Here is a 7,837-nt window from a genome sequence, read left to right on the forward strand (position 1 = left end):
AGTGATTTAGTGCAAAGAACTTCACATTTTTATAGCCCATACATCCAAACCAATTTGTTTAAGTGACAAAGCTAAAACTTACCCAGAACAACAAGCTTCAAAGCCAAGTTTTTGAATGCTGGCTTGCCATTCGCACCACTCCAGTTCAGTCCTTTCGCCAGAGATGTGGTTACTGTCCTCTTCATTATGCGCCAAACGGTCTCCTTCACAGTCAATCCCCCCACAATTCCCAGATGTATTGTCTGAAAGAAGTGTATGCATATCACCAATTACTACATCACATTACACTTTTACAGGATATTGGTTACAGTCCCTGAAGCAACGTTAGGTGCCTTGCTCAAGGGCACTTCAGCCATGGATGAAGGTGTCGGTATACACCTTCCATTGGTCAGGGTGGGATCCCAACCTGCAACCATCTGGGAACTCCTTAACCAATTAGGCCATGGCTGCCAAAACATTTCCTGCCAACTGCATTTCATGTTTTGTTTTGTTTTTTATCGTTTGCTCACCAAATTTCTTTTCTCTTCGGGGTTTTTCAAGAGGACCTCCAGATTCTGAAGGTCTTCCTGGGAAGAAAGTGGCAGTCGACAGTGTGACGCATCAGGCAGAGCTTCAGAAACTGGACGACCGGTGGAGTGTGACTGGAGTTGAACCAAAATGAGCATTTGCTGCTCCCGGATAGTAGTCAACTGGATAAGAATCTCCCTCAGAAGGGCTGCAAAATAAGACAGAAATAAAAGCGTTGGTAGAACACATTTATACACAATATAAGTCCATTGCTGTTTACTGTCCACCTTTGTAAAATGCATACACGTAGGCACAGCCTCTACAGAAACCCGGCCATGTTCTGGTGTCAAGGAGTGATCCAAATGCTGTTCTTGTGGAGGGATCTTGGGAAAAACAAAAGAAAATGGGCATCAGAATTGTATACACCCTCATTAAATCTGTATTTAGTGTTCCACACAGATTCAAAGCCAACATATTTTCTTTTAACCATCTTTGAAAAGATCTTACAAGGTCTGCAGTGGAATCTGAGGGCCTCCGAGGTGGATTCCAAGGTGGTGTGGGGACCACAGGGGACCAAGGCGTGGTGATAGAGGAAGATGGCAAATTTTCTCCTAATAGGGCTATATTGACATTTGCATTAGATTCATTAGTAAGTTGAATTTAAAAAGCACATTCACAAACAGTGGAAACTAGCCAAAGTGCTGTACAGTGTTAGCCTGGCTAAAGCCATCCCCTTTCTGCTTCTTTCCATTCGCAGTATAGGGTCTGGATACACAGTGCCCTGAAGCGATTGTTAGGTGGGAGGAATGAACTCCACTCTGGTTTGAAACGATTGGACCTGCTCTCACTCAATCGCTGACAGTTGCCCATGACGTACCGTATGTGCCCGACATCATTTGGCATCATCGCCATTAGCGCCCTCCCCCAAACCTGCCCCATTCGCTTATTGGCCCGGTAGTCTGGCTACATGAGCAAACCCCTCCCAGCACTGTGTATCCAGACCCTATACTGCAAATGGAAAGAAGCAGAAAGGGGATGGCTTTAGCCAGGCTAGTACAGTGTCATACTAAGACACTAAAATGAGCAATAAAACATGGCAGCAGAAAAATAGGATACTGAGCACTGATCACAGCCATAATGTCAAGAATTATGAATAACTTGGTACCGGTAATGTGTCACAGGCCATACCTTCAGGGGCTTTGATGTGGGGAGCATTCACAAGCTGTGTGCAGGGCTTCTTGCGGGCTGGTGGAGAACATGTAGGAGCTTCAGGGGACCAATGCGTGGTGACTGCTGAGGAAGATGCCAAATTTTCTCCAAATATGGCTATGACATTTGCATTAGATTCATTATTAAGTTTAACTTGCAAAGCGCATTTACAAACAGTGAAAACTGGTTAAAGTGCTGTACAGTGTCATGCTAAGAGACTAAAATGAACAGTAAAACATGGCAGCAGAAAAGTAGGATACTGAGCATGCATTTCCTCATTTCAAGTATCTATAAAGATACTTGACTAATTGTGCAAAATTCACAGCCGTCATGTCAAGAATTATGAATGATTTAGTTATATGTTACAAGCCTTACCTTCAGGGGCTGTGATCTGTGGAGCATTCACAAGCTGTGTGTAGGACTTCTTGCGGGCTGCTGGACTACATGCAGGAGCTTCTTCATCAGTGTCGATTCTTTTGCAGCCTCTTATGTGAAAGATCATGCAGAATTAGAAACCGGTTTTATCTGGTGTTTGCATAGTAGCAGTCTACCCACATTCAATTAGCAATAAGCCACGAGAGGCTGTGGGTTTGTGCTGGATATAGACTGGCTAAGGGGGTTGTAGCACGGCAGGAAGTGCTGGTAAAACTCCCCTTAGTTGTTCTAAATACAGCTCAAACACAGATTCAAGGGCTCATTGTTTATCTAAAACTGTTGAACTGTTATCTAGAACTGGGAAGTGGTTACCAGGCTACACCAGATGCTTCTTCAATGGGTAATGATTTAGAATTCTATGACATCCCACACACTGTACTCGATTTACAACAGCTTGGAACGCCGAATCAGCCAATCACAATAAAGAACCAAACAGTTTTACACGAACATACAAAGTGCTACACAAGTTATCATACCAATGTCACCCTGGCCTGCCTTTAGTTCACAATCCCGCAGCTTGAAAGTTTCACACCATGAGAGTTAATTTCTATGTGAGCGCCGGAGAATATTTAACTATGCCTAGACCAAAACCGATCCCTAACCTGATTTTCAAAATTGACCAGAGAACATAGAACCTGGGGACTATAGGGATGACCCCATTGACATTCTTAACCACTCAGTTCTGAATTTCTGGATGACCCATTACCTATTTTTTCTTCTCAAATATTCTGGAATATTTGCATCCTCCTCTTCAGTCTGAAGATCTGACATTTCAGTGGCATCTGGAAGCTTGGTCATGGCATGTTCATATTATTCTGTTTAACATAAATACAAGACAATACAGATTTATACAGTTTCAGGTAGACAGATTAGGTTGGCAATTTGGGCAAGAAAACATTAATAATCAATGTTAAGGTAGGGTAGGACATCTTTGAGGGGGGGGGGGGGGGGGGACTGTTCCAGCGAGCTAAATTTTGAAAATATACAACCCTGCCCTTTCTTCAGACCACACCTCCAAAATAGCCTACAGGAGTGCAGAGGGGAAGGGAGAAGCAAGATACAAGTCTGATGGACGTGTCAGGATCCAAGCATTTTGACTGACTAGCTCAATATGATTAGTTTTTGAGACACCTTTCCAATTTACTGGTTGCAATATGGGCGAAGAGGATTTCCAGCAGTCACTGCTTGTGACTTATGGTGTGTGGCGTATGATATGGTGTGTGACGTATGATAAAATGTTCCAGAAAAACATCTACCCCACCTTTAAAGCTATACTTTACCATGAGAATAAAGCACACGAATATTGTAGAGGCTCCAAAGAGAAGTGGGTTGATCTCGATTTCTCGCAGCTTTGTGAGATGTAACTATGGATTTACTTGGAGGCCAGAAACACTTGTTCCCGCTGAGCCAGTTGGCTGGCACCACCTCAACCTCACAAGTGTCCATGAACTCCACCACGTGATACATTCTAAAAGAAAATTAGTCAAGTCAAATAACCCAGATTCTCAACAACGACATAGACAAACAGGCCAGAAATAAGCAGAAGACAAACAGGCCAGAAATAAGCAGCAGACAGACAGGCCAGAAATAAGCAGAAGACAGACATGTGTTAAGACATGAAATCATTGTTGCATGTTATAGAACTGATTTATTTAAAATGGTGTTCCATGAATGGTGTATATTCATGTTTTCATGGTAAAGGAATCCATTTCTGTTAAAGGAGAGTTCCAGCCAATTTCAACATGCAGTTGAATTGCTCACGCACGTTACACTTGGCTTATCAGTACCTGACGACTTCAAACGGGGCATGGCTTGTTGACATTTAAGGGCTGAGCAAAAAAAAAAAAAAGTTGCATCTTCGGCTACTGACAAGTCAGGGGTAGCACGAGCAATACAACTGCATGTTGAAATTGGCCGGTATTGTCCTTCAAGTTTTTATTCAGTGTCAAAATGCCGTATTACATAGAGAGGATCCACCTATTCATGTATGTAAAGCGTACATTTCCAAGTCATAATGAATACTTACCAATGGTAGTGGTAGTAAGTATTCATGAAAAAGATGGCATTTGTAAATGGGCAGATTCAATTCTAGAAAGACTACCAAGAAAATTACATACTGGACCTTTAAATCACATTGACGCACCTAACAAAGGTGTCATTCCGTGTGAAATTGGACACTTTGGGTGCCGACCAGCATGGATTTTAATGCAACTTGGTATGCCTTTTTAGTGACAAGGTAGAACCCCTGAACTGTATTTGCAGAAATCTGGCACCAATATTAATGTTGGTGCCCGATTTGTGCAAATACTGTTCTGGGGTTCTAGCTGGTCACAAAAATGCATAAAAGTTTCACTAAAATCTGTGCCGGTCGGGCCCCGAAGTGTCTGATTTCACATGCAATGACCCAAAGGTAAATTTTAGGCCAACATGTCTTACTAGCCAGGGATCCCTTTAAAGCCTACTGCAAATGCAACAAAGGCATCCCCACATGTTTGTTTTTGAAGGGAAGGAGGACATATTTACAAAGGCCATCATTTACTTTAACACACTTCAAAGTCCTGGACAACTGTGAAAGCAGAAACACACCCAGGGTAGATGAACTGAAGGGGTATGTGTAGAATGTCTCAACAGCATGGAACTGATAGTACACCAAATGCATATTACCTTCAAGCAATAGGATATTTTGAAGCAAACCAATGTCATTGCCTACGTATTTTAATACAATTATCACCCTCTGTAATTTTAACACAAAACTGGTCCATGTGCAATTCTTTAAACTCCTGTATTCCTGCTCCAACACCCTGTGGTACGGGTCCACCGACATACTTTCTTTAACACAGCTCCAGCTTTCACATGACCTTTATGGACTCCGTTATTGGTGCGCTCAGACAAGCGACGGACAACCTGGGCAACTGGGAAATTTGGACCCCTCACCATGCGCTTAATCTCACCAAGAAAATTTTCAAAAGGGAACCCAGATATCACCTCAACACATCCATGCCGTTTAACATCATTGCTTAAATGAACTAGGCCATGCAAATTATACACCAGAAAGCCCTCGCCATAAAGTCTGCCAAAATGTTCAACAAATGACACAAGGAGGTTCTTCGCACAGTCACACATCCCTACATCCACCTCAGGATTGGCCAGTATGAAAATAGCAACTGACAACAGCATGAAGTTTTGATATACAGGAGCCGCCAGAACATCATGGAGAACAACAGGGCCTGTATACAATAGGAACTGTCGTAACTCCGTAGCCTTCCACCTCCCCCTTTCCTCAGAAGCTCTTGGCTTCCTTGAGAACTCACATGGAATGCTATTCTTCAACTGCACTAGGTTCCTAGACAATAATTTAACCATCTGACTGGACAACCTAGTTGGCAATGGCCCACTGAACCACAGGTCAAATAATCGGCGAACCACCCCAAGACAAACCAAGTGCATGTAGTCATGTGGAAAATCAAGTACCATGTCAATGTCAAGTTTAGTCAGAGGAGACTGTGCAACATGATGTTCCTCATCCAACATTTGCCTGAAACCAACATCTGTTCTTGCGGTGGAGTCAGTCTGTGGATAAGTCATGCGACTGCCTATATACACACCAGTTTGTACACATTTATCACATGCAGAATAGCCTGTATGACCCTTAATACCTTTAACAAACGCCCGGGCTGGAGCATCACACACGACAGAACAGACCCGCAGAAAAAACATCTTTCCTTTGAACCAAAACCCAGACTGAAGACTAATCAACTCACTCACCAGGTCATTCAAATACTCTGTGAGTGATTTGGGTTTGCAATCCCCTCCAAAAATGCCTATCACAAAGGGACATTTACCTACATCCTTCAATATGCCTAGAATGGGCCAGAGTTGCTGATTATTGCTCTTAAACAATGGGAGTCCATCAAAGTTCAACTGTAACTGCAGGCAATGTTTACTAGGGAGTTTCATCCATACATTTTCAAGAAGGCTCGTTATAGCATTTAAAACACCAAAGTAAAAGAAGGCACCTCCTGCTACAGGTAGGATTTTGTAGTTGGTGACAGTTTTGAGGAGAGCCCTTCCATCTCTGGGCAAATTAGGGTGGTGAAAATGTAGGATGGATAATAAGGCAGTGAGTGCTACTATGGTTACATTCAACTCCAAAGCCCAATTCACCAAACTATCACCAAGGTCAGGTGTATGATCAAAAGGGTCATCTCCATCACTGTCACTGTCCCAGTCATACATAACGTCATCATTTTCACAGTTTACAACATGATCTACATCATGTACAGTGTGGTCATCAGTCAGATCTCTAAAGTTACCCTCCTCAATACCTTGTAGCAAACTGGACACTGATTTGACTGCCTTGCGTCTAAGATTGGATTTGAGAGAATGCATTTCATGAGCCATGCTTACCTTAGATCAGTTGAAATATTGAAGAAATTACCTAAGGAATAAAAAGAACAGTTGAGACAGTAGCAAGACCAACGTCTAATTACACAAACTAGTTTCAATTTGACATCAATTTTAACCCATTCCCTTCTAGTACTCCCAATGACGAAATGTATGGAAAATCTGATACCCATGACCTTGAAAAAAGTATGTTCCACTTGGAATGTGTACTATTGAATGATTACTATTGCAATTTGTTTCATGGCAAACACTAGACTGGACTGGACTAAATATCTTGTAAAAGAAAGAGGGGCTGGCTAAAACAGACCAAAAAAAGGAAGTACATTATAGGCAGTTACTACATGATTTCAATTTTTTTTTTTTTTGGGGGGGGGGGGGGGTGATTTTTGTGATCAAAATGACTGATTTTGCAGTGGCATTCTCTTTTTTGTTGTTGCGAAGAATTCTTTACTTTTAAACCGCATCAAAAAGTCTAAACAAGCTTAATAACACAAACACACCATTTCCTTTTTATTTTCTGTAAGAATACTAACAAAGAATATTATTACTGAAGTGTAAAGATGCATTTTTTTTTTAGAAACTGACGCAGGCCCATTCAACTACTTGAAAATACAGTGAGGTAACATCTTAGCACTGTAGGACTGTTTCATTCGTCTGATATTCATTCCAGTTATTTTACACCAAATCAGATCTTTGGTAACTGCAGTACAAAAATAGCTCTCAATCCAGAACAGACAGATTCATTCATTCATTGATCAGCTGTACTGTATGTGAGAGCTTGAGTGAGGGGGGGCAGACGAAGGAAGAGAACGGCAGTCATTTTAAGTGTTGTGTGATGGCCCACGTTTATCGTGTATAGGGCTAATGTGTTCCCTTACCAATACATTTTATTTTTCTGACGGCTGGTCGCGCAGGTGTGACTTCAGATACTTTTTAGTCATGGCATGGAATTAGAGGTCGCTCTCTACACTCCTGGAAGTCAAGACGCTAGCCAGCTAGTTCATATGATGTATATACAGCCCCATGAAAATCTAACGTATATTACAGCGGCGTTCATGCACTATACTGCAGGCAAGTGCAAATTCAGGTTATTGTTAACTTATGTTCGCATGCCAAAACGCACAAACATTCCTTTTCGAAACACGTGTTGTATGGAAGGGGCTGCATATTTGGTTATTTTGCGATAATTACGCGACATTGTAGGAAATATGCGACTTATTGCTAATTATGCGAGAGCGATTGCAAAAAACTCGAGGGACTGTATAGGCATGCCTGTGAAAAT

General features: G+C 42.0%; 1 long non-coding RNA gene across 1 annotated transcript; it reads right to left on the reverse strand.

Annotated features, from left to right (window-relative positions):
* Positions 1 to 804: 804 nt before the first annotated feature.
* LOC132897677 (uncharacterized) lies at positions 805 to 2,191 on the reverse strand. The gene is made up of 4 exons (XR_009656359.1): positions 2,092 to 2,191; positions 1,696 to 1,833; positions 1,015 to 1,127; positions 805 to 890 (listed from the first exon to the last, which is right to left on the reverse strand). It is a non-coding gene; the product is annotated as an uncharacterized LOC132897677 (long non-coding RNA).
* Between the last annotated feature and the right edge of the window lie 5,646 nt (positions 2,192 to 7,837).

This window comes from Neoarius graeffei, chromosome 14 (genome assembly GCF_027579695.1).
Source record: "Neoarius graeffei isolate fNeoGra1 chromosome 14, fNeoGra1.pri, whole genome shotgun sequence".
Taxonomy (NCBI): Eukaryota; Metazoa; Chordata; class Actinopteri; order Siluriformes; family Ariidae; genus Neoarius; species Neoarius graeffei.